The sequence below is a fragment of the Stegodyphus dumicola genome, chromosome 11, assembly GCF_044657685.1.
Source record: "Stegodyphus dumicola isolate Sdum_Otavi_A_Nest chromosome 11, ASM4465768v1".
Lineage (NCBI taxonomy): Eukaryota > Metazoa > Arthropoda > Arachnida > Araneae > Eresidae > Stegodyphus > Stegodyphus dumicola.
Window position 1 is genome coordinate 11,105,417 of NC_140778.1, and position 25,204 is coordinate 11,130,620.

Sequence of the window (25,204 nt, forward strand, 5' to 3'; positions counted from 1 at the left end):
GAAGACATTTAAGAATCATTGCTGTAAATAATGATCATATGATAAATTGCAATACATATTCGATTGTTTTGATGAGAATTTGAGTACAATTCTTTATACATCAGCTACTATGCCCCTTTATGTAACGACAAAGATTATTTTCGATGATTATCCGATGAGAATGATTCTTTACAATGATTATTCGATGAAAATGATTATTTGCAACATATATTAAAAGCTGATGACTATGATTACTTAAATAGAATATGCATGTCATTCGATGACAGCGATTATTTCCAAAGAATCTTCGATCACGTCACTATTGTATATCGCTATACCCGTGGGGTTGGGGCCTGTTGTGAATTGTACTAGGGCTCTGTAATTAAGCGTTTTAAATGACGTCAAAAAGTCACAGATCCAGATATTTTACTAGTAACTGCCGCGTATTGTGATCGAAACCGTTATTTAAATCTTCTGAATAAAATTTGGGATAATTCCTTTTACATCGGAGAATAAAGCAATTTGTAACACGAATTTCAACAAAACTACATGCATCGAATAACAAGAATTATATAAACGGAAGTATCAGTGCAACAAATCGCTCCTTGCAGTTCCGCTTTTGTCCGACACTGGTTTTTCAGCTATCGTATCTACCCATTTGAAGATACCATGTGAAGATTACTTTTTTTAAGTGTGTGCATTAATTACATGTATGTTATGTATATATATGGAGATATTTTTTGAATTAAGAAAGCACCAACTTCTTTTAACGAAAACAACCGAGACATTATCTCCAGTCCAATTTAATTTTTCATCTACATCATTTCTTAATTACAAAAGTTAATATTAATTTTTTTTGCAAAGGAGACTAGGTGTTGCTGGAAACAAATGAAATACCAAACATCATAAATTTATTGAAGTCAACAGCAGAAAACTGTTAAACAATTAATAGATCACTTCAATGAACTGTAATTGCATTTAAACGTATTAAATTGTTTTCAGCAGATGTAATAATCAGGAACATAGGAAGATTCGATGAGATATTGTGCGTTTAAATACTTCTTTTGTTTTCGCTAATTTTTTATACATTTCAGTTAACGTGTAAATCTGTGTTTTGAACGCTTGACTTGTTAAGTGAAGAAGTCTGTAGGAAGGCAATTTTTAATCCTGTGCGGAAATTGTCCAAACGATTGATCAGTCATCGACTCAGCATACGCAGCCATCAGGTTGAGATACCAAACATTGATTAATTGCGCTCGACTGGAAATTTTATCAGCATGGTCAACGGAAGCCACAGTTTAAAAAATTTTCTTGTTCTTAAATATATGCTTATTCACTTTTGTAATATGACTAGATACTTATAATCACAGTTTCTTCACTTTCAATAATATATTTCATAAATTGTTGAAGTGCAGACACACACTTCATATTGTAGAAAAACGTTTCTCTGGAATTTTTGATGCAAATCCTGGTTATTTTTCTAAGAAGGGAAAGCAAGTAAGAGTGCCATTTATAAATCTTAGATTTTGGTAGATTTGCAGGTTTTTCGCGCTCGCATTTTACGTGCTTCTTAAGAATCTCTGGAAATAAAATGGGAACTTTCCATGACTTGTAGCCAATCTAATTGGAGAAAAAAATTTTTTCTTCATAGGGTTACTTGCGGGAGGTAACCGTCGAGCAATCTTCTTGTATCTGCCTCGTGCCATCCTGTTTGTTATTTTATTAAAACGTGTTTGGAAATTATTTCCCTCATTGCAAGGTTTGAGTTGAGATGATAGATGTCAATCAGACCTTTTAATATGGCATCTTGAGTTGCTGGTGCCAGCGAATTTATTTCCTATTATACCTGTATATCCTTATAATGGAATTTAGGCTAATAAGACGAATATTCATTTCCATATTTATTGTTTTTTAAAGATATTGAATAAGTAAAGATATTTTATAACATAGAGCGTTTAGAAATCTTTGACAATCTGTAAAAATGCTCGCAAACTGTAACTTACTACTTTTGACAAAAGACGTATAAGTAATCATTTATTAAATTAATTAATTAAAACATATGAACATATATATTTAATGAAATAAAAATATTTCAGCGCAAATAATTATCGACGTGTATTTGAAGAAGAAGAAGGAGAAGCAGAAATATACTACAGCGAACAATTACTAGAAGAATTGGATCCCCAGTGTTTAAGATTGCAATACGTGTCGGAGACGTAAGTCTTTTCGGTAAAAATAATAAAACAAAACATAATGTTTCAGGTCCAGTTTAATTATACATTTAATACTTTTTGACAAAAACGCTGGTCTGGAAAATAATACGTTTTCAGATTTATAATGCTTAAAGTTTTTTTCATTCCTTCATTACAAAAATAGATTATAAATGTTTAAGTTGGAAAATTACATTGTGAAGAATTCAAATTTATTGTAATAACTTTTGATTATAAGGAAACTTTATTGCATTAACTAATGAAATATCTAAACAGAAAGCTAATATACAAAATACACGTGTTTACACGGCCAGTTTGTAAAATTTGTGAATGAGAAGAAAATGTTAAATAATTGATATAATTAGAGTAACTAAGACGAAAAAGACTTTATGTTTACAAATAATATGCATATATATATATATATGTAAAACAAATTAAGTAAACACTGAAATCCGTCCCATACTCTATTCGGAACAAATCTAATATAAATTGTTCTCTTCACCTCTTTCTGTTAGACTATATATTTCTAGATTTACAGAGATTTATGATATTATTTAGCTCGAATTTGAGAATGTACTCATCAAACATAATAAAAATTTCGAGATTCTAACTTTTCATTACAATTATTGTTTTTAATATATAATATCAAATGATTTTGAATTAATAGCAAATTAAAAAATAAAAATTAGTTAATTAAAATATATGTTTATGTAGATATATATATCCCCATCACATGATTTTTACATAAAGATGATGACTTAGCTAAGTGGGAATATAAAATTTCCTGAATCAAATATTTCTCTTACTAAACCACAATATTGTCGAACTATGCACATTTTTTCTATCTCTGTCACCGCTGACACGGCGTCGTGCTACTTTATTCCTATTCCAACAATATGAGAAATATAAATATTCTAGAAATTGGTAAGTTTAGAATTTCAAATGAACTGGGGCCGCAAATGAGAATTCAAATAAATCTGAATATTTTGTCTTATTCATCTGCCAAATTTGCTCTGTATTATAGATCAACATGTGCGATCAGAATTCCTAACATTAATTCACACACACACACATATACCTATAGATCTATATACTCGTATATATATACGTTTATCGTATATATGTTACGGTGAAACACCGAAATCTGGAGAATGTCGACTTTCACCGGTAAATGTCAACATTCACATAGTCGCTTGTTGTATGTCCGAAACATTTTCAAATACTCTTATTTCTGACTTATTCTGACACCGGTAAATGTCGACATTCACCATCTACTAATAGTATATATATATATATATATATATATATATATATATATATATATATACATATAATCGTTCATTGCAATGCATTGTCGGAAACGGTTTCCTGGCGCCATAGTGATGAGAGACAACACAAGAAAAATAGGGTACGAACAGTGTAAAGATATTTGTTTGTTATTCTTAGCGCGGCGGAAACTAAGAAATAAGAACAAAAACATTGGATCGTTATCAAAAAAATTATTCGAAAGTTCCTTCGGGAAGTATCCTAAACATGGGTTTGGTCGGGGTAGTCCAGTGCATTGTTCAGCAAGATCACGAGCCCTCACTTGCATTATCACTTCCTCTAGGGTACGTCAAAACATTAGTACACGAAACCTCCCTTAGAACTCCAACAGGAACTTGTGGCACATATCGTGGCAGCTGCTGGGAAAGTCCTGGGGGTGCACGGTATTTTCCAGAACATCTTATGTTCGATGTGCGAGAGATGTGATACCTGCATCAAATTTCGAAGACCTTCATTGAGGTCCATAATTGTCTAATTTTGTTCCTATTTTTTAATTTCTCTTGTGCTAAGCATAACTGGTGTCCGTTCTTTCTTGTGTTTTGTGTTGTTTGTACCGACCAGGAAAGTGTTTTCGGTCATGTTTTGCCATTTCATTTTTCGTCGTCGTCGTCTCTCTCATATATGTGCATAATTACTTATGACTCAAGTGTTGCTACTATATCATGAAATTTACAAACATAGTGTTTAAAATGCAACATATTCCCATCCGAAAATATCTTTTTTTTTTCCTCTTGCCCTTCAAATACGAAATGTGTGTCCTTCATTGTAAAATCTTTTGGAACTTTAATTCTTCGTTTTTCGAGGACTATGGAGAAAATATTTCAGTATAGGCAGCTGTCAATATTCTAACATTACATTTTAAAAGCCATTAAAGTGTAGCCGAAACGCTCAGAAATTCTTAATCCGCTTAGGATTTAGGAAATACATTTTGTAAGACTTCGCAAATTTACCTTCAATAAATTTAATGAACAGGCAAAAGAAATTACAGGGAACAATAAATATAGGAGAAAACAGATATATCTTTTCGTAATTTGTTTTGCTTTGTTTGATTTCTTTCACTCTTCCTGTATAAATAATTAAAACTTTAAGAATGCAACTGAAGAATGAGAATAAAATTTTCAATTGAAAACGAATGGTGGCAAAAATCCTAGTGCTGCTCTGCTGTACCACGAAAAAGACCAGCAATATATTCCGAATTTGGAATAACGAGAAAAAATTTGAAACCTTTGCAGCCAGCGATGCAAAGAGATTGATCTGAGAGGAAGATGACTTAAATGAGGAAACTCGGAGATAATTTAATGAGGTGTCAGGTTACCTCTACTGGGATAATAATAAGAAAAGGTTAAAATACAAAATACTTAAGTAAATTATACAAAAATTGAAGAAATATAATATATCTGGCATGCGTAAGAAATATTAATTGATTCAAAAATGTAAATGAATCCAAAGCTCTCAAACTTATACTCGTTCAAATACAGATTTTGCAGATTCAGAAAGTACGTTACTTGTATATCTTCTAAAATGCTTTTTCCATCCTTTGTTTGTAGTTGTTCGATTTTTCATTTCAGTTTCATTTTTTCCTCCTATTTTGCAATTTTCGCCATTCTTTCGCTCTGTTTTTAAGCCACCTGTTTATTAATACTATTATTTATATTACAACTTATGTAAAAATTAAGTAAGGAAAAGTAAGAAACTAACACTTTGCAACTTATTACGCTCTACGTGAGATTCATGGTGGTCGCTTATTGCATACAAATCATGCCAAATGCTTTAACTCTCTCGCATCGAGGGACGACCAAATCTGTTTTCAATAAACATCGAAAACGCCCGTGTTTACAAATTTGTCTTGGAATAGTTTTCCTTTCCCCCTCCGGTTTCATCCATTGTGTGGAGTGTCAACTTAGGGCCGGTTTGCACCTGCGAACGTCAATAGCTTTCCGTTTTTCTCCTTTATTTGCTTCAAAAGAATGATTGACATGTCTTTTAACAACTCGCGAAACCAATGAGCCATACACACTAACGTGGAGGGGAAAGAACTAGGTAGAAAATAAACGAGGCGTTGCGGCGGTTTGCTTTTGTAGAAAACCATTTTCTAGAAAAACATTCTGTCAGGCAATGAATCTACGGTTAGATTTTTCCCTATGAAACTGAGCCAAAAGTGTTATATAGTATCTAAATATGGAAGTGTTGTACATGTTAAACGTGATCTTCGTTGCATTACTTTCACTCTTTTAATACTGAAATAAAGATATACTGATTATTTTGTAGATTGGAAAACCCTCCTTGTGATCATGAAAAGGAGCAAAAACTGGAAAACGAGAAAGAACTAGAAAAGAAGCGAGAACAGGAAAAGATGCAAGAGCTGAAAAAGAATCAAGAGCTGAATAAAAAGGAAGAACAGGAAAAGAAGGAGAAACTGGAAAAGAAGCAAGAACTGAAAAACAAGAAAAAACTGGAATTGACACAAAAACGAGAAAAGAAGCAAGAACTGAAAAAGAAGCAAAAGCTGGAAAAGGTACAAAAACGAGAAAAGAAGCAAGAACCGGAAAAGATACAAGAATTGGCAAACATACAAGAATTGGAAAGTAAGCAAGAACTGAAAATGAAGCAAGAGCAGGAAAAGAAGCAAAAACTTGAAAAGAAGCAAGAACTGAAAATGAAACAAGAGCAGAAAAAGAAGCAAAAACTGGAAAAGAAGGAAGAACTGAAAAACAAACAAAAACTGGAAAAGCAACAGAAACTAGAAAAGAAGCAAGAACTGAAAAAGAAGCAAACTCTGGAATGGATTCAAAAACTAGAAAAGAAAGAAGAACTAAAAATTCAGAAACAACTGGAAGAGATACAAAAAAAAAATAAACAAAGAAGAACTGAAAAGGCAGAAGAAACTGGAAAAAATGCAAAAACTAAAAAACAAAGAAGAACTGAAAAAGAAGAAGAAACTGGAAAAAATGCAAAAAATAAAAGACAAAGAAGAACTGAAAAAGAAGAAGAAACTGGAAAAAATGCAAATACAGGAAACGAAGCAAGAGCCGGAAAAGATGCCAGAACTGGAAAATATAGACGATTCAGAAATGACGCAGGAAAAGAATACAAATCTGAAAAACAAGCTGGAACCTGAAAAGAACTGTCAAACCCGAAAAGGAAACCGGATGAACTGCGAAAAGAGCCAGAACTGGATAACGACTGTAGAACGATTGATTTAATGACCAAACGAAGCAAGATCCGGAAAAGAAAAATAGAACAAATAAATCATATACCACTGCAAACATTAAATATCAACGTCAAAAAAGTAAACACCCTTCTTCAAGGGGGCCTTGCAATACACTGTCATAATCCAGAAGATATAGAAAAAAATCAGTTATAACCTCATTGCCAAAACAGTTGCAAAAGATATAGTTAATATAAAATTTCCTGAAGCCAGAATACCAAAATGCACAATTCATAATATTCCAAAAAATTTCAACTCTGATGAACTGATTCAAATTATCGCCCAAGAAACATAATATTTCCGAGCTAAGACCTTTATTTAAACTGAATGATCAAAATAATACTCATAAATGGATCATAAAATGTCACGGTAAAACTTTCCAAAATTTTATGAGTAAAAAACAAATATATATTGGATGGCGCACCAATAAAATAACCGAGTTTATCGGTGTACGCAGATGTCAAATCTGCCAGGATTTTTCCCATAAGACAAACAAACCAAAATGCTTATTCTTCATCGGAAATTATCATGTTACTTGCGTTCTTCCCAAACTCCATACTGCATAAACTGCTGGATTAACAATGAAAAGTATGAAGCAAACTTTGAGTGTAAACATCCAGCTTTAGCTATTTCCTGGTCCACATATCAAACAGAAGTTAGACGAGTAAAATCCAATACATATTATCAACAATAATACAAGATCCTTCAGACTATCTATAGACCATTTCCATCAATAAAAAGAATAATAATGTCATCCGCTTTCTCAAAATATATCTTCAAAGAGAGAAGACCGCCACCGACCAACTAAGTCAGTATCAATTAGATTATCTGGCAGATTTTATTATAACACAAGAATCTTATTGCATCACTCTCAAAGTAGGAAGAATTCCAAATAACTGGTCAATTATTCAACGTCATGCTTCAACCGGTGTTTTATCTCCTCGTACAGCCATATTCATTCCAAACAATAAATGGAATTCTTCAATAATGATTAATACTCGAGATATAATCACAAGTTTAATCAATACTAATGCATCTCAGCTTCTTATTACTAGTATCTATAGATATCCGTCAAATATCCAAATCAAACCTTATCCATACTAAATGAAATCTTACAACAATAATAATAGTCCGCATGTTATTAGTGGAGACTTTAACTCCCATAGTACTTAATGGGGATACTTACAAACCGATCACAGAGGAGAAATACTTGAAGAATTTTTAAATGCAAACAATCTCATTCTACATAATCATTTTACTGACCGACCTACCTTTGATAATACCTATAATAAAGATTGGACTGATCTTCTTATTTCTACAACACATCTTGATAATAAAATTAACAACAGATCAATACTAGATGAACACTGAATCTGATAACAAATATATCTCTTTTGATATACTATGCCCCTTTATGTAACGACAAAGATTATTTTCGATGATTATCCGATGAGAATGATTCTTTACAATGATTATTCGATGACAATGATTATTTGCAACGAATATTAAAAGCTGATGACTATGATTACTTAAATAGAATATGCATGTCATTCGATGACAGCGATTATTTCCAAAGAATCTTCGATCACTTCACTATTGTATATCGCTATACCCGTGGGGTTGGGGCCGGTTGTGAATTGTACTAGGGCTCTGTAATTAAGCGTTTTAAATGACGTCAAAAAGTCACTGATCCAGATATTTTATTAGTAACTGCCGCGTATTGTGATCGAAACCGTTATTTAAATCTTCTGAATAAAATTTGGGATAATTCCTTTTACATCAGAGAATAAAGCAATTTGTAACACGAATTTCAACAAAACTACATGCATCGAATAACAAGAATTATATAAACGGAAGTATCAGTACAACAAATCGCTCCTTGCAGCTCCGCTTTTGTCCGACACTTGTTTTTCAGCTATCGTATCCACCCATTTGAAGATACCATGTGAAGATTACTTTTTTTAATTGTGTAAATTAATTACATGTATGTTATGTATATATAGGGAGATACTTTTTGAATTAAGAAAGCACCAACTTCTTTTAACGAAAACAACCGAGACATTATCTCCAGTCCAATTTAATTTTTCATCTAAATCATTTTTTAATTACAAAAGTTAATATTAATTTTCTTTGCAAAGGAGACTAGGTGTTACTGGAAACAAATGAAATACCAAACATCATAAATTTATTGAATTCAACAGCAGAAAACTGTTAAACAATTGATAGATCACTTCAATGAAATTTAATTGCATTTAAACGTATTAAATTGTTTTCAGCAGATGTAATAATCAGGAACTTAGGAAGATCCGAAGATATATTATGCGTTTAAATACTTCTTTTGTTTTCGCTAATTTTTTATACATTTCAGTTAACGTGTAAATCTCTGTTTTGAACGCATGGCCCGTTAAGTGAAGAAGTCTGTAGGAAGGCAATTTTTAATCCTGTGCGGAAATTGTCCAAATGATTGATCAGTCATCGACTCAGCATACGCAGCCGTCAGGTTGAGATCCCAAACATTGATTAATTGCGCTCGACTGGAAATTTGATCAGTATGGTCAACGGAAGCCACCGTTTAAAAAATTTTCTTTTTCTTAAATATATGCTTATTCACTTTTGTAATATGACTAGATACTTATAATAACAGTTCCTTCACTTTCAATAATATATTTCATAAATTGTTGAAGTGCAGACACACACTTCATATTGTAGAAAAACGTTTCTCTGGAATTTTTGATGCAAATCCTGGTTATTTTTTCTAAAAAGGGAAAGTAAATAAGAGTGCCATTTATAAAGCTTAGATTTTGGTAGATTTGCAGGTTTTTCGCGCTCGCATTTTACGTGCTTCTTAAGAATCTCTGGAAATAAAATGGGAACTTTCCATGACTTGTTGCCAATCTAATTGGAGAAAGAATTTTTTTCTTCATAGGGATACTTGCGGGAGTTAACCGTCGAGCAATCTTCTTGTATCTGCCACGTCCCATCCTGTTTGTTATTGTATTAAAACATATTTGGAAATTATTTCCCTCATTGCAACGTTTGATTTGAGATGATAGATGTCAATCAGACCTTTTAATATGGCATCTTGAGCTGCTGGTGACAGCAACTTTATTTCCTATTATACCTGTATATTCTCATAATGGAATTTAGGCTAATAAGACGAATATTCATTTCCATATTTATTGTTTTTTAAAGATATTGAATAAGTAAAGATATTTTATAACATAGAGCGTTTAGAAATCTTTGACAATCTGTAAAAATGCTCGCAAACTGTAACTTACTTCTTTTGACAAAAAACGTATAAGTAATCATTTATTAAATTAATTAATTCAAACATATGAACATATATATTTAATGAAATAAAAATATTTCATCGCAAATAATTATCGACGTGTATTTGAAGAAGAAGAAGGAGAAGCAGAAATATACTACAGCGAACAATTACTAGAAGAATTGGATCCCCAGTGTTTAAGATTGCAATACGTGTCGGAGACGTAAGTCTTTTCGGAAAAAATAATAAAACAAAACATAATGTTTCAGGTCCAGTTTAATTATACATTTAATAATTTTTTGACAAAAACGCTGGTCTGGAAAATAATACGTTTTCAGATTTATAATGCTTAAAGTTTTTTTCATTCCTTCATTACAAAAATAGATTATAAATGTTTAAGTTGGAAAATTACATTGTGAAGAATTCAAATTTATTGTAATACCTTTTGATTATAAGGAAACTTTATTGCATTAACTAATGAAATATCTAAACAGAAAGCTAATATACAAAATACACGTGTTTACACGGCCAGTTTGTAAAATTTGTGAATGAGAAGAAAATGTTAAATAGTTGATATAATTAGAGTAACTAAGACAAAAAAGACTTTATGTTTACAAATAATATGCATATATATATATATATATGTAAAACAAATTAAGTAAACACTGAAATCCATCCCATACTCTATTCGGAACAAATCTAATATAAATTGTTCTCTTCACCTCTTTCTGTTAGACTATATATTTCTAGATTTACAGAGATTTATGATATTATTTAGCTCGAATTTGAGAATGTACTCATCAAACATAATAAAAATTTCGAGATTCTAACTTTTCATTACAATTATTGTTTTTAATATATAATATCAAATGATTTTGAATTAATAGCAAATTAAAAAATAAAAATTAGTTAATTAAAATATATGTTTATGTAGATATATATATCCCCATCACATGATTTTTACATAAAGATGATGACTTAGCTAAGTGGGAATGTAAAATTTCCTGAATCAAATATTTCTCTTACTAAACCACAATATTGTCGAACTATGCACATTTTTTCTATCTCTGTCACCGCTGACACGGCGTCGTGCTACTTTATTCCTATTCCAACAATATGAAAAATATAAATATTCTAGAAATTGGTAAGTTTAGAATTTCAAATGAACTGGGGCCGCAAATGTGAATTGAAATAAATCTGAATATTTTGTCTTATTCATCTGCCAAATTTGCTCTGTATTATAGATCAATATGTGCGATCAGAATTCCTAACATTAATTCACACACACACACATATACCTATATATCTATCTATATATATATACGTTTATCGTATATATGTTACGGTGAAACACCGAAATCTGGAGAATGTCGACTTTCACCGGTAAATGTCAACATTCACATAGTCGCTTGTTGTATGTCCGAAACATTTTCAAATACTCTTATTTCTGACTTATTCTGACACCGGTAAATGTCGACATTCACCATCTACTAATAGTATATATATATATATATATATATATATATATACATATAATCGTTCATTGCAATGCATTGTCGGAAACGGTTTGCTGGCGCCATAGTGATGAGAGACAACACAAGAAAAATAGGGTACGAACAGTGTAAAGATATTTGTTTGTTATTCTTAGCGCGGCGGAAACTAAGAAATAAGAACAAAAACATTGGATCGTTATCAAAAAAATTATTCGAAAGTTCCTTCGGGAAGTATCCTAAACATGGGTTTGGTAGGGGTAGTCCAGTGCATTGTTCAGCAAGATCACGAGCCCTCACTTGCATTATCACTTCCTCTAGGGTACGTCAAAACATTAGTGCACGAAACCCCCGTTAGAACTCCAACAGGAACTTGTGGCACATATCGTGGCAGCTGCTGTGAAAGTCCTGGGGGTGCACGGTATTTCCCAGAACATCTTATGTTCGATGTGCGAGAGATGTGATACCTGCATCAGGGTGCAGGTCGTATTTTCGAAGACCTTCATTGAGGTCCATAAGTGTCTAATTTTGTTCCTATTTTTTAATTTCTCTTGTGCTAAGCATAACTGGTGTCCGTTCTTTCTTGTGTTTTGTGTTGTTTGTACCGACCAGGAAAGTGTTTTCGGTCATGTTTTGCCATTTCATTTTTCGTCGTCGTCGTCTCTCTCATATATATGCATAATTACTTATGACTCTCATATATATGCATAATTACTTGCTACTATATCATGAAATTTACAAACATAGTGTTTAAAATGCAACATATTCCCATCCGAAAATATTTTTTTCCTCTTGCCCTTCAAATAAGAAATGTGTGTCCTTCATTGTAAAATCTCCTGGAACTTTAATTCTTTTTTCCAGGACTATGGAGAAAATATTTCAGTATAGGCAGCTAGCTGTCAATATTCTAACATTACAATTTAAAAGCCATTAAAATGTAGCCGAAACGCTCAGAAAGGCTTAATTCGCTTAGGATTTAGGAAATACATTTTGTAAGACTTCGCAAATTTACCTTCAATAAATATAATGGAACAGGCAAAAGAAATTACAGGGAACAATAAATATAGGAGAAAACAGATATATCTTTTCGTAATTTGTTTTGCTTTGTTTGATTTCTTTCACTCTTCCTGTATAAATAATTAAAACTTTAAGAATGCAACTGAAGAATGAGAATAAAATTTTCAATTGAAAACGAATGGTGGCAAAAATCCTAGTGCTGCTCTGCTGTACCACGAAATAGACCAGCAATATATTCCGAATTTGGAATAACGAGAAAAAATTTGAAACCTTTGCAGCCAGCGATGCAAAGAGATTGATCTGAGAGGAAGATGACTTAAATGAGGAAACTCGGAGATAATTTAATGAGGTGTCAGGTTACCTCTATTGGGATAATAATAAGAAAATATTAAAATACAAAATACTTAAGTAAATTATACAAAAATTGGAGAAATTTAATATACATGGTATGCGTAAGAAATAGTAATTGATTCAAAAATGTAAATGAATCCAAAGCTCTCAAACTTATACTCGTTCAAATACAGATTTTGCTGATTCAGAAAGTACGTTACTTGTATATCTTCTAAAATGCTTTTTCCATCCTTTGTTTGTAGTTGTTTGATTTTTCATTTCAGTTTCATTTTTTCCTCCTATTTTGCAATTTTCGCCATTCTTTCCCTCTGTTTCTAGCCACCTGTTTATTAGTACTATTATTTATATTACAACTTATGTAAAAATTAAGTAAGGAAAAGTAAGACACTAAAACTTTGCAACATATTACGCTCTACGTGAGATTCATGGTGGTCGCTTATTGCATACAAATCATGCCAAATGCTTTAACTCTTTCCCATCGAGGGACGGCCAAATCTGTTTTAACTAAACATCGAAAACGCCCGTGTTTACGAATTTGTCTTGGAATAGTTTTCCTTTCCCCCTCCGGTTTCATCCATTGTGTGCATTGTCACCTTAGGGTCGGTTTGCACCTGCGAACGTCAATAGCTTTCCGTTTTTCTCCTTTATATGCTTCAAACGAATAATTGACATGTCTTTTAACAACTCGCGAAACCAATGAGCCATACACACTAACGTGGAGGGGAAAGAACTAGGTAGAAAATAAACGAGGCGTTGCGGCGGTTTGCTGTTGCCTGAATGAACGGGCGTTACGGGCGAAAGAGTTAATTTCTCTGCTTGGCTTTAAGTCTTAACAACGAAAACTACAAATTCGCCCTTTGTAGATAAACATTCCGTCAGGCAATGCATCTACGGTTAGATTTTTCCCTATGAAACTGAGCCAAAAGTTTTATATAGTATCTAAATATGGAAGTGTTGTACATGTTAAACGTGATCTTCGTTGCATTACTTTCACTCTTTTACTACTGAAATAAAGATATACTGATTATTTTGTAGATTGGAAAACCCTCTTTGTGATCATGAAAAGGAGCAAAAACTGAAAACGCGAAAGAACTAGAAAAGAAGCGAGAACAGGAAAAGATTCAAGAGCTGAAAAAGAATGAAGAGCTGAATAAAAAGGAAGAACAGGAAAAGAAGGAGAAACTGGAAAAGAAGCAAGAACTGAAAAACAAGAAAAAACTGGAATTGACACAAAAACGAGAATAGAAGCAAGAACTGAAAAAGAAGCAAAAGCTGGAAAAGATAAGAAAACGAGAAAAGAAGCAAGAACCGGAAAAGATAAGAAAACGAGAAAAGAAGCAAGAACCGGAAAAGATACAAGAATTGGAAAACATACAAGAATTGGAAAATAAGCAAGAACTGAAAAAGAACCAAGAGCAGGAAAAGAAGCAAAAACTTGAAAAGAAGCAAGAACTGAAAATGAAACAAGAGCAGAAAAAGAAGCAAAAACTGGAAAAGAAGGAAGAACTGAAAAACAAACAAAAACTGGAAAAGCAACAGAAACTAGAAAAGAAGCAAGAACTGAAAAAGAAGCAAACTCTGGAATGGATTCAAAAAATAGAAAAGAAAGAAGAACTAAAAATTCAGAAACAACTGGAAGAGATACAAAAAAAAGTAAACAAAGAAGAACTGAAAAGGCAGAAGAAACTGGAAAAAATGCAAAAACTAAAAAACAAAGAAGAACTGAAAAAGAAGAAGAAACTGGAAAAAATGCAAAAAATAAAAGACAAAAAAGAACAGAAAAAGAAGAAGAAACTGGAAAAAATGCAAATACAGGAAACGAAGCAAGAGCCGGAAAAGATGCCAGAACTGGAAAATATAGACGAGTCAGAAATGACGCAGGAAAAGAATACAAATCTGAAAAACAAGCTGGAACCTGAAAAGAACTGTCAAACCCGAAAAGGAAACCGGATGAACTGCGAAAAGAGCCAGAACTGGATAACGACTGTAGAACGATTGATTTAATGACCAAACGAAGCAAGATCCGGAAAAGAAAATTAGAACAAATAAATCATATACCACTGCAAATAATACCACTGCAAACATTAAATATCAACGTCAAAAAAGTAAATACCCTTCTTCAAGGGGGCCTTGCACTGTCATAATCCAGAAGATGTAGAAAAAAATCAGTTATAACCTCATTGCCAAAACAGTTGCAAAAGATATAGTTAACTTAAAATTTCCTGAAGCCAGAATACCAAAATGCACAATTCATAATATTCCAAAATTTTCAACTCTGATGAACTGATTCAAATTATCGCCCAAGAAACATACAATTTCCGAGCTAAGACCTTTATTTAAACTGAATGATCAAAATAATACTCATAAATGGATCATAAAATGTTACGGTAAAACTTTCCAAAATTTTATGAGTAAAAAACAAATATATATTGGATGGCGCACCAATAAAATAACCGAGTTTATCGGTGTACGCAGATGGCAAATCTGCCAAGATTTCTCCCATAAGACAAACAAACCAAAATGCTCATTCTTCATCGGAAATTATCATGATTCTTGTGTTCTTCCCAAACTCCGTACTGCATAAACTGCTGGATTAACAATGAAAAGTATGAAGCAAACTTTGAGTGTAAACATCCAGCTTTAGCTGTTTCGTGGTCCACATATCAAACAGAAGTTAGACGAATAAAATCCAATACATATTATCAACAATAATACAAGATCCTTCAGACTATCTATAGACCATTTCCATAATAAAAAGAATAATAATGTCATCCGCTTTCTCAAAATAAATCTTCAAAGAAAGAAGACCGCCACCGACCAACTAAGTCAGTATCAAGTAGATTATCTGGCAGATTTTATTATAACACAGGAATCTTATTGCATCACTGGCAAAGTAGGAATAATTCCAAATAACTGGACAATTATTCAACGTCATGCTTCAACAGGTGTTTTATCTCCTCGTACAGCCATATTCATTCCAAACAATAAATGGAATTCTACAATAATGATTAATACTCGAGATATAATCATAATTTCAATCAATACTGATGCATCTCAGCTTCGTATTACTAATATCTATATATCTCCGTCAAAAATCCAAATCAAACCTTATCTATACTAAATGAAATCTTACAACAATAATAATAGTCCGCATGTTATTAGTGGAGACTTTAACTCCCATAGTACTTAATGGGGATAGTTACAAACCGATCACAGAGGAGAAATACTTGAAGAATTTTTAAATGCAAACAATCTCATTCTGCATAATCATTTTACTGACCGACCTACCTTTGATAATACCTACAATAAAGATTGGACTGATCTTCTTATTTCTACAACACATCTTGATAATAAAATTAACAACAGATCAATACTAGATGAACACTGAATCTGATAACAAATATATCTCTTTTGATATAACTGAATATACGTCCTTTACTCAATTACAAGATATAAAATCAATAATAACAAAGAAAAGAAATTTCAACAAAGTTCAATTCAATTTCAAATGACTTTCTAAATTCTATTATTCTGTGTACAACAAAAACAGAACTTAATAATATTACCAAGGAACTTATCAGAAAGTTTCAAGATACCTAAGAACGTACCTTCCACAAAAGATCATCAATTCCCATTATAAAAATCAACTGGTGACGAAAGAACTCCGCAAAGAAACACACAAAACACGAGCATTACGAAGAAAACTCAAATCATCGCGAACTGATTGAGAACGACTCAACCTACTTCAAAAATACAAAAAACGAAAAGCCGCATATAAAAAGCAAATAATATCTGCAAAACGTTAAGCATGGTGCAACTATTGTTCAAACAACCAGGATACGTATGGCTCATTGTACAAAATTCAAACCAACAAAATTTTCTACCCAACGCAACTTACAGTCACTAATACGGGAAAAATTATTAAAAAACTCAATAACAAAAATGCTCCTGGACCAGATAGAATCTGCATTCAAATTATACATAAAACTAATCGTAAGCTAATTCTAATCTGCAATAAATGTCTTCAACAATGTATTTTTCAAGACTTCTTAAAAACAGGACAAATCACTCTCTTCCTCAAAATGAAAAAAGCTCCTGATAATCCTAATTCCTATCGGTCAATTAACCTTCTTCAAGCTCTTGGAGAAATTCTTGAACGTTGTATTATAAGAAGACTTGAATACCAATTTCACCATCAAAAATTCATCATGGAAAATCAGTATGGATTTCGGCAGCAAAAATCTACCATTCATGCAACCAGTGCAGTCCTAAATCAAATCGATGTTAATAAAATCAATAACCTACACTCCGCAATAATCAGCTTAGATCTTAAATCAGCCTTTGATTCATTATGGCGGCCTTCAATTAAAGAAGCTCTTAGAAATATTGAATGTAATTATAATATCTATCAAATAATCAATAATTTCCTTGATAATCGCCATAATCTCATTTTATATAATAATACTTTAATCAGAAGAAAACAAGTTCGTGGGTGTTCACAAGGCGCGTGTATGAGCGCAGAATTATGGAATATTACATTTAATAAAATTATAAAAAGTGCCTGGCTTACTTTTGCTAAAATTACTGCTTTCGTAACATTTGTTATCAGTGGAAGGTCCTACTTAATCCTTCGAAGAAATTGTCAAGAAATAATAGCCATATTCCAGCAACAATGCAAGAAAATTAAACTTGAAATTTAATCCTCCATATCTAGAATCATGACAAATAATAAACCTGGATAAAATATTACTAAGCAACTTTCTGTTAAAATAAATGGCGAAAAAAATCAAGCATACTAAATCAATCAAATACCTAGGAAATTATAATACATGAAAACAACATCTTATCGAATATCTCAAAGAACTTAAAATTCGTACACATTCTATAAGTCAAAATCTTCGACATGTGCATGGCACAAACTGGGGTTTAAATCGCGAAATTACTATATCGTACAGTAATAACCAAAATGATTACCTACGGCTCTGCCATCTGGGCATTCCCTATAACCACAAGAGAAAAAAATTCTTACCTCAACACAACGACAATTTAATATTTCCAGAGGCTTTCGAAATACCTCCAGTACTACTCTTAATATCTTAGCTGTCCACTCCATGTCGAATCCATTCAGGAAGCAATTTATTCTACAATATATCAACTTCGCCATAATATTACTTATAACAAAACCATATACAACACAGAGGATTACGAAATGTGCCCTGCTCCTTACAATAGACATCTCCTGCTGTATCACACACAAAAATAAAAACAGCAATAAACACTAAAACTAAAAACAATTCAATTGAAGTATTTAATTATAGAATCAAATATTAATACTGACCGTCAATCTGCCATCTATGCTATCTCTAACCCAGAAAATCAGACTTCTATTGCTTATGACATCAATAACCTCTCTAAAAAAACAGATAATTTAAAAATTCATATATCATGGATAAGAGGCCATAGTAGAAATGCCGGTAACTTAACATTCGACAAACTTGCAAAGAAGCTGTTCCTAATCAAGAAAGCAATTTTCTATATACGAAATTTCCCAAATCTTATCTTCGGCTGCCCATAAAAGAACAAATTACCCAAATATGCCAAGAACAATGGAATAAAGCATCTACAGGTCGACGAAATTACTAGTTCTAACCCTACTCCAATACTGACACCAAGAGTACATAATCCTTTTTAACCCACCGGGCGGCTCGCATTCAAATCTATTTAAGTCTCGAAAACTGCAGTAAAAATTAACCATGTTTACAATTTTTTTTTCACTTGGAGTAAACCAAAATTGTCCTGAAAACGGCCTTTGTTAGATTTTCTTCCCCCCCCTCCTTGTAGGGTGATCAACAAGTCGTTTCACTTAAGTGATGGCTTCCTACTGTCCTTTGATTACCGCCTAGAGGCGATTAAGCAGATGGGCTGCTTTTGCCCTTACGGAGGAAGGAACACATTTTGTGTCCATGCTTTGGTTATACGGAAAAAGATATTTTTTTCTGGAAATCCAAAACAGAAAAGGAAGTTTTGTATTGCATTGTTACTAATTTTGTGCATATTTCTAATCTTAATTGCTTATCAGAGCCGTGCCAAGATATTTTTTTCACCTGAGGCAGAAAGGTCAATGCGCGTCCACATAAATATAAAAATAGCTACACTTGTATTAAGCAAAAGTAATTGTATTAAATCGAAATGTCATAACTCTTATAGCATAATTATACCATAATTCTTAAAGTATTTTTTAATCGTAGTTTTATAAATTCAGAGAAATAATGTAGCCAATTATTTATAATTTTCAAATGAAAACGTTAAAAGATTCGTTTTTGATAAATAAGAAATAACACTGAAATGCATATTGCATTAATTTCCAGGTTTTCTTGCAATTTTTTGGTTTCTTTTATTGATTTAAGTTTGACGAAGCTTATTTCCCCTAATAATTAAAGTAATTTTCGAATTCGCTTAATCTGCGATCTGCTTAATGCGATTATTTGCGTTTAATGCGTTGTTTGGAGATTTTATGATTCCGAATTATATTGATGTGATATATTAATACTGCATTTGGAGATATACGCTTTCTGAGAAACGAGTCAAGGCGATTGATTGTTTGTAAAAATTTGGATTTATCCTTATTTTATTGACGTGCACCAGCACTGAATTGAGAATGGCTTGTGCTATGCTTCGATGGATGAAAAAGCGTTCGTAAGTAATGAATATTATGAAAGTTTCAGCATATTTAAATGAATAATATTAAAAGTATATATTTACTAACATATATCAAGAAATTCCATTATTTTTGTAATTTTTCTGCAATTTTTAGTATGTTATTAAGAAATTTATGTTTTATTTCAAGATGTATATGAAGTTGGTTATATCAAATGTTAAATAAACGTTGTTATTCAGGCAATAGCGTTAGCTTTATCCAGATAGATAAATGCATTTCTTAAATACTCAAGATATAAAGACACACTCGGATAGTAGATTCACTGACTTTACGTTTTTTAAGGGTTATATATATTCATTAAGGGTGTGTTCAGAACAACCATTGACGGGTAGTCTTGGCGTAATTCGGATTCATACGAAGCTTATCCATTTCTCAGGGCAATAATTTTCGTTATTTTTGCTAAACCATTTACGAAAATATAATTTTCCGAATGCTGAACTCTTATGCATGAAAAAGCAGAAATTAAGATATTTGTTTTGCAATTTGATGCAAAATTCTTATTATTAAAACACTGATGTATATGTTCTTATTTTAAAATTCTGCCAGTATATAACATTATTGTGTTATCACCATTTATAGATGTCGCTTGCTGCACAGCCTGCTGAATACATTTTACTTTCTAGCTATCTACAATTACATCATGTTATTTCGGTATGAACAGGGGCGAAGTATTCATTACTTAGATACATTTAAAGATAATTAATTAAATTTTTCTGATTTTGATATCTATATTATATAGACAGGATTACTGATAAAAAATTTAAGAAAATAGTAAATGAAGAAGTAAATAGAAAAATTTCGTTCAGGTATTGTGAGATGCTAATATAAACTTCATACATTTTACTAGAGGGCTGTTGCCAAAGCAAAATCTTTACTATATATGTCTACGAGCTCTATGTATACAGTGTGTTGCTCAAAGTAAACTTCCTGCATTGTGAAGAGTACTACGTGTATGTCTTGATGCGTTCATGCGAAGCTTGTTTCCTCGTAAACGCTCTGCCTCTTCGAACCAAAATTGTCCGTAAACTGCAGCGTCTTGAGTTGTTTATACAGGTTCTTGAGCTGTTCTGGTATTTCCTTTCGAATCTGACGATGACGCGGAGAGTCTTGTATCCTTCGTTTACTTGCTACTTCTTCTATTCATCGCGCATGGTCTGTTGACGTTCCACTTGCCTAATGGGCCTCCGTTTCCCTTCTGCTTCCCTTTCCGGAGCACGCAGTGCTTCTTGGTTTTCTGAATGTCTTTTGTGTCTTCTACTAGTTTCTGATACAGTTTGAGCACGCGAAGTTTCTTGAGTTGCTGCTCTGCTGGAACTCCTATTCGTTTCTTCTTCAGTTTCTTGAATGCGTAAGATTTCTTGTCAGTATGCTTGCCTAGTTTCTAGTTGTATCTTCATTCATTTTTGAAGTACGCAAGTTTTCTTGTACTTGCCTGCTGAGTTTCCTAGTGCTTTTTACTTCATTTTTTCTGAAGCTCGCTGTAACATTTGTGCTGTCTTCGTGCGTTCAGACATTTTAGTAACTTGAAAAAAAAATTATGTAACTGTAGTAAAGTAATATTCCATCTAAAATACGTTAAATATCTACTGTTGTTTAAACTTCTACTCAGAAAGTAAGTATACAATAAAAGAAATTAAATTTTTATAAATAAATTTAGAATAGCATAAAATGCATAGAAACATTTCATTACGAAGAAAATGTATTCATTCTTTCCAAGCAACCAGCGATTCGTAAATAAATTTTTCTTGTCAACTCAGGAAACAAAGACCTTTGACACTTCAGGTAATACATTGGAGGTTATGATTTAAATTTATTTCAATATAACAAATTTTCAAAATCTCAATAAAGGAATTAACGTAGCGATAGCATATCGTGTCACGTATCCAAAGGTGAAACATAAAAGTTGCCAAAAGCAGCTATTCATTTAAAATACTGATATTAACGAAAGATTTTCGACATACAATGACGTTATATGGAATCACGTGCTTTCTTCAACTTCAGAATATAACCGTAAATAATATTAACAATAAGTTTCACGTTTCGCAATACTATTTATTTCATATTTTTTTTTAACTGAAAAATATCTCTTAAACAAACTCTACGATTTGAAAGTGAGAAGGACCAACATTTTTCCAAGTAAAGCATTTTGATGTCCAGTGCGCTAGACTTCGGCCACTCGGAAAAATAAATACGAAAAATTAGCGTTTTCCGAAATTTTATATAATACCTCGAGTGATAGTCGTAGGAAGATAACAATAGTCGGAACGTTTTACCAAGAATTTTTCAAATCCGGGGGTACCTCCTTCCAAACTCAAACTCCCGGTTCCGGATATATGATGTTACGAAGAAAAAAAACAAAGAGGCAAAAATCCACAGATATTTATATTGTTGATTCCTGTTTACAATATTTAATTTCCTTTAAAAACATTAAGCTTCATTTAAATAAAAGGAAATTAAATTCAGGCATTTTTATTACCTTTCAAGCTTTTATTGTATTTTTAAATATTCTTTTTGTCACAGTTGCGCAAGTTTTCCTCGGCGTCATTAGGAGCCGTAGGTCGAAGACATTTAAGAATCATTGCTGTAAATAATGATCATATGATAAATTGCAATACATATTCGATTGTTTTGATGAGAATTTGAGTACAATTCTTTATACATCAGCTACTATGCCCCTTTATGTAACGACAAAGATTATTTTCGATGATTATCCGATGAGAATGATTCTTTACAATGATTATTCGATGAAAATGATTATTTGCAACGAATATTAAAAGCTGATGACTATGATTACTTAAATAGAATATGCATGTCATTCGATGACAGCGATTATTTCCAAAGAATCTTCGATCACGTCACTATTGTATATCGCTATACCCGTGGGGTTGGGGCCTGTTGTGAATTGTACTAGGGCTCTGTAATTAAGCGTTTTAAATGACGTCAAAAAGTCACTGATCCAGATATTTTACTAGTAACTGCCGCGTATTGTGATCGAAACCGTTATTTAAATCTTCTGAATAAAATTTGGTATAATTCCTTTTACATCGGAGAATAAAGCAATTTGTAACACGAATTTCAACAAAACTACATGCATCGAATAACAAGAATTATATAAACGGAAGTATCAGTGCAACAAATCGCTCCTTGCAGCTCCGCTTTTGTCCGACACTGGTTTTTCAGCTATCGTATCTACCCATTTGAAGATACCATGTGAAGATTACTTTTTTTAAGTGTGTGCATTAATTACATGTATGTTATGTATATATATATGGAGATATTTTTTGAATTAAGAAAGCACCAACTTCTTTTAACGAAAACAACCGAGACATTACCTCCAGTCCAATTTAATTTTTCATCTAAATCATTTCTTAATTACAAAAGTTAATATTAATTTTTTTTTGCAAAGGAGACTAGGTGTTGCTGGAAACAAATGAAATACCAAACATCATAAATTTATTGAAGTCAACAGCAGAAAACTGTTAAACAATTAATAGATCACTTCAATGAAATGTAATTGCATTTAAACGTATTAAATTGTTTTCAGCAGATGTAATAATCAGGAACATAGGAAGAGTCGAAGAGATATTGTGCGTTTAAATACTTCTTTTGTTTTCGCTAATTTTTTATACATTTCAGTTAACGTGTAAATCTGTGTTTTGAACGCATGACTTGTTAAGTGAAGAAGTCTGTAGGAAGGCAATTTTTAATCCTGTGCGGAAATTGTCCAAATGATTGATCAGTCATCGACTCAGCATACGCAGCCATCAGGTTGAGATACCAAACATTGATTAATTGCGCTCGACTGGAAATTTTATCAGCATGGTCAACGGAAGCCACAGTTTAAAAAATTTTCTTTTTCTTAAATATATGCTTATTCACTTTTGTAATATGACTAGATACTTATAATCACAGTTTCTTCACTTTCAATAATATATTTCATAAATTGTTGAAGTGCAGACACACACTTCATATTGTAGAAAAACGTTTCTCTGGAATTTTTGATGCAAATCCTGGTTATTTTTCTAAGAAGGGAAAGCAAGTAAGAGTGCCATTTATAAATCTTAGATTTTGGTAGATTTGCAGGTTTTTCGCACTCGCATTTTACGTGCTTCTTAAGAATCTCTGGAAATAAAATGGGAACTTTCCATGACTTGTTGCCAATCTAATTGGAGAAAAAATTTTTTTCTTCATAGGGATACTTGCGGGAGGTAACCGTCGAGCAATCTTCTTGTATCTGCCTCGTGCCATCCTGTTTGTTCTTTTATTAAAACGTGTTTGGAAATTATTTCCCTCATTGCAAGGTTTGAGTTGAGATGATAGATGCCAATCAGACCTTTTAATATGGCATCTTGAGTTGCTGGTGCCAGCGAATTTATTTCCTATTATACCTGTATATCCTCATAATGGAATTTAGGCTAATAAGACGAATATTCATTTCCATATTTATTGTTTTTTAAAGATATTGAATAAGTAAAGATATTTTATAACATAGAGCGTTTAGAAATCTTTGACAATCTGTAAAAATGCTCGCAAACTGTAACTTACTACTTTTGACAAAAGACCTATAAGTAATCATTTATTAAATTAAATAATTCAAACATATGAACATATATATTTAATGAAATAAAAATATTTCAGCGCAAATAATTATCGACGTGTATTTGAAGAAGAAGAAGGAGAAGCAGAAATATACTACAGCGAACAATTACTAGAAGAATTGGATCCCCAGTGTTTAAGATTGCAATACGTGTCGGAGACGTAAGTCTTTTCGGAAAAAATAATAAAACAAAACATAATGTTTCAGGTCCAGTTTAATTATATATTTAATAATTTTTTGACAAAAACGCTGGTCTGGAAAATAATACGTTTTCAGATTTATAATGCTTAAAGTTTTTTTTTATTCCTTCATTACAAAAATAGATTATAAATGTTTAAGTTGGAAAATTACATTGTGAAGAATTCAAATTTATTGTAATAACTTTTGATTATAAGGAAACTTTATTGCATTAACTAATGAAATATCTAAACAGAAAGCTAATATACAAAATACACGTGTTTATACGGCCAGTTTGTAAAATTTGTGAATGAGAAGTAAATGTCAAATAGTTGATATAATTAGAGTAACTAAGACAAAAAAGACTTTATGTTCACAAATAATATATATATATATATATATATGTAAAACAAATTAAGTAAACACTGAAATCCATCCCATACTCTATTCGGAACAAATCTAATATAAATTGTTCTCTTCACCTCTTTCTGTTAGACTATATATTTCTAGATTTACAGAGATTTATGATATTATTTAGCTCAATTTGAGAATGTACTCATCAATCATAATAAAAATTTCGAGATTCTAACTTTTCATTACAATTATTGTTTTTAATATATAATATTAAATGATTTTGAATTAATAGCAAATTAAAAAATAAAAATTAAATAATTAAAATATATGTTTATGTAGATATATATCCCCGTCACATGATTTTTACATAAAGATGATGACTTAGCTAAGTGGGAATATAAAATTTCCTGAATCAAATATTTCTCTTACTAAACCACAATATTGTCGAACTATGCACATTTTTTCTATCTCTGTCACCGCTGACACGGCGTCGTGCTACTTTATTCCTA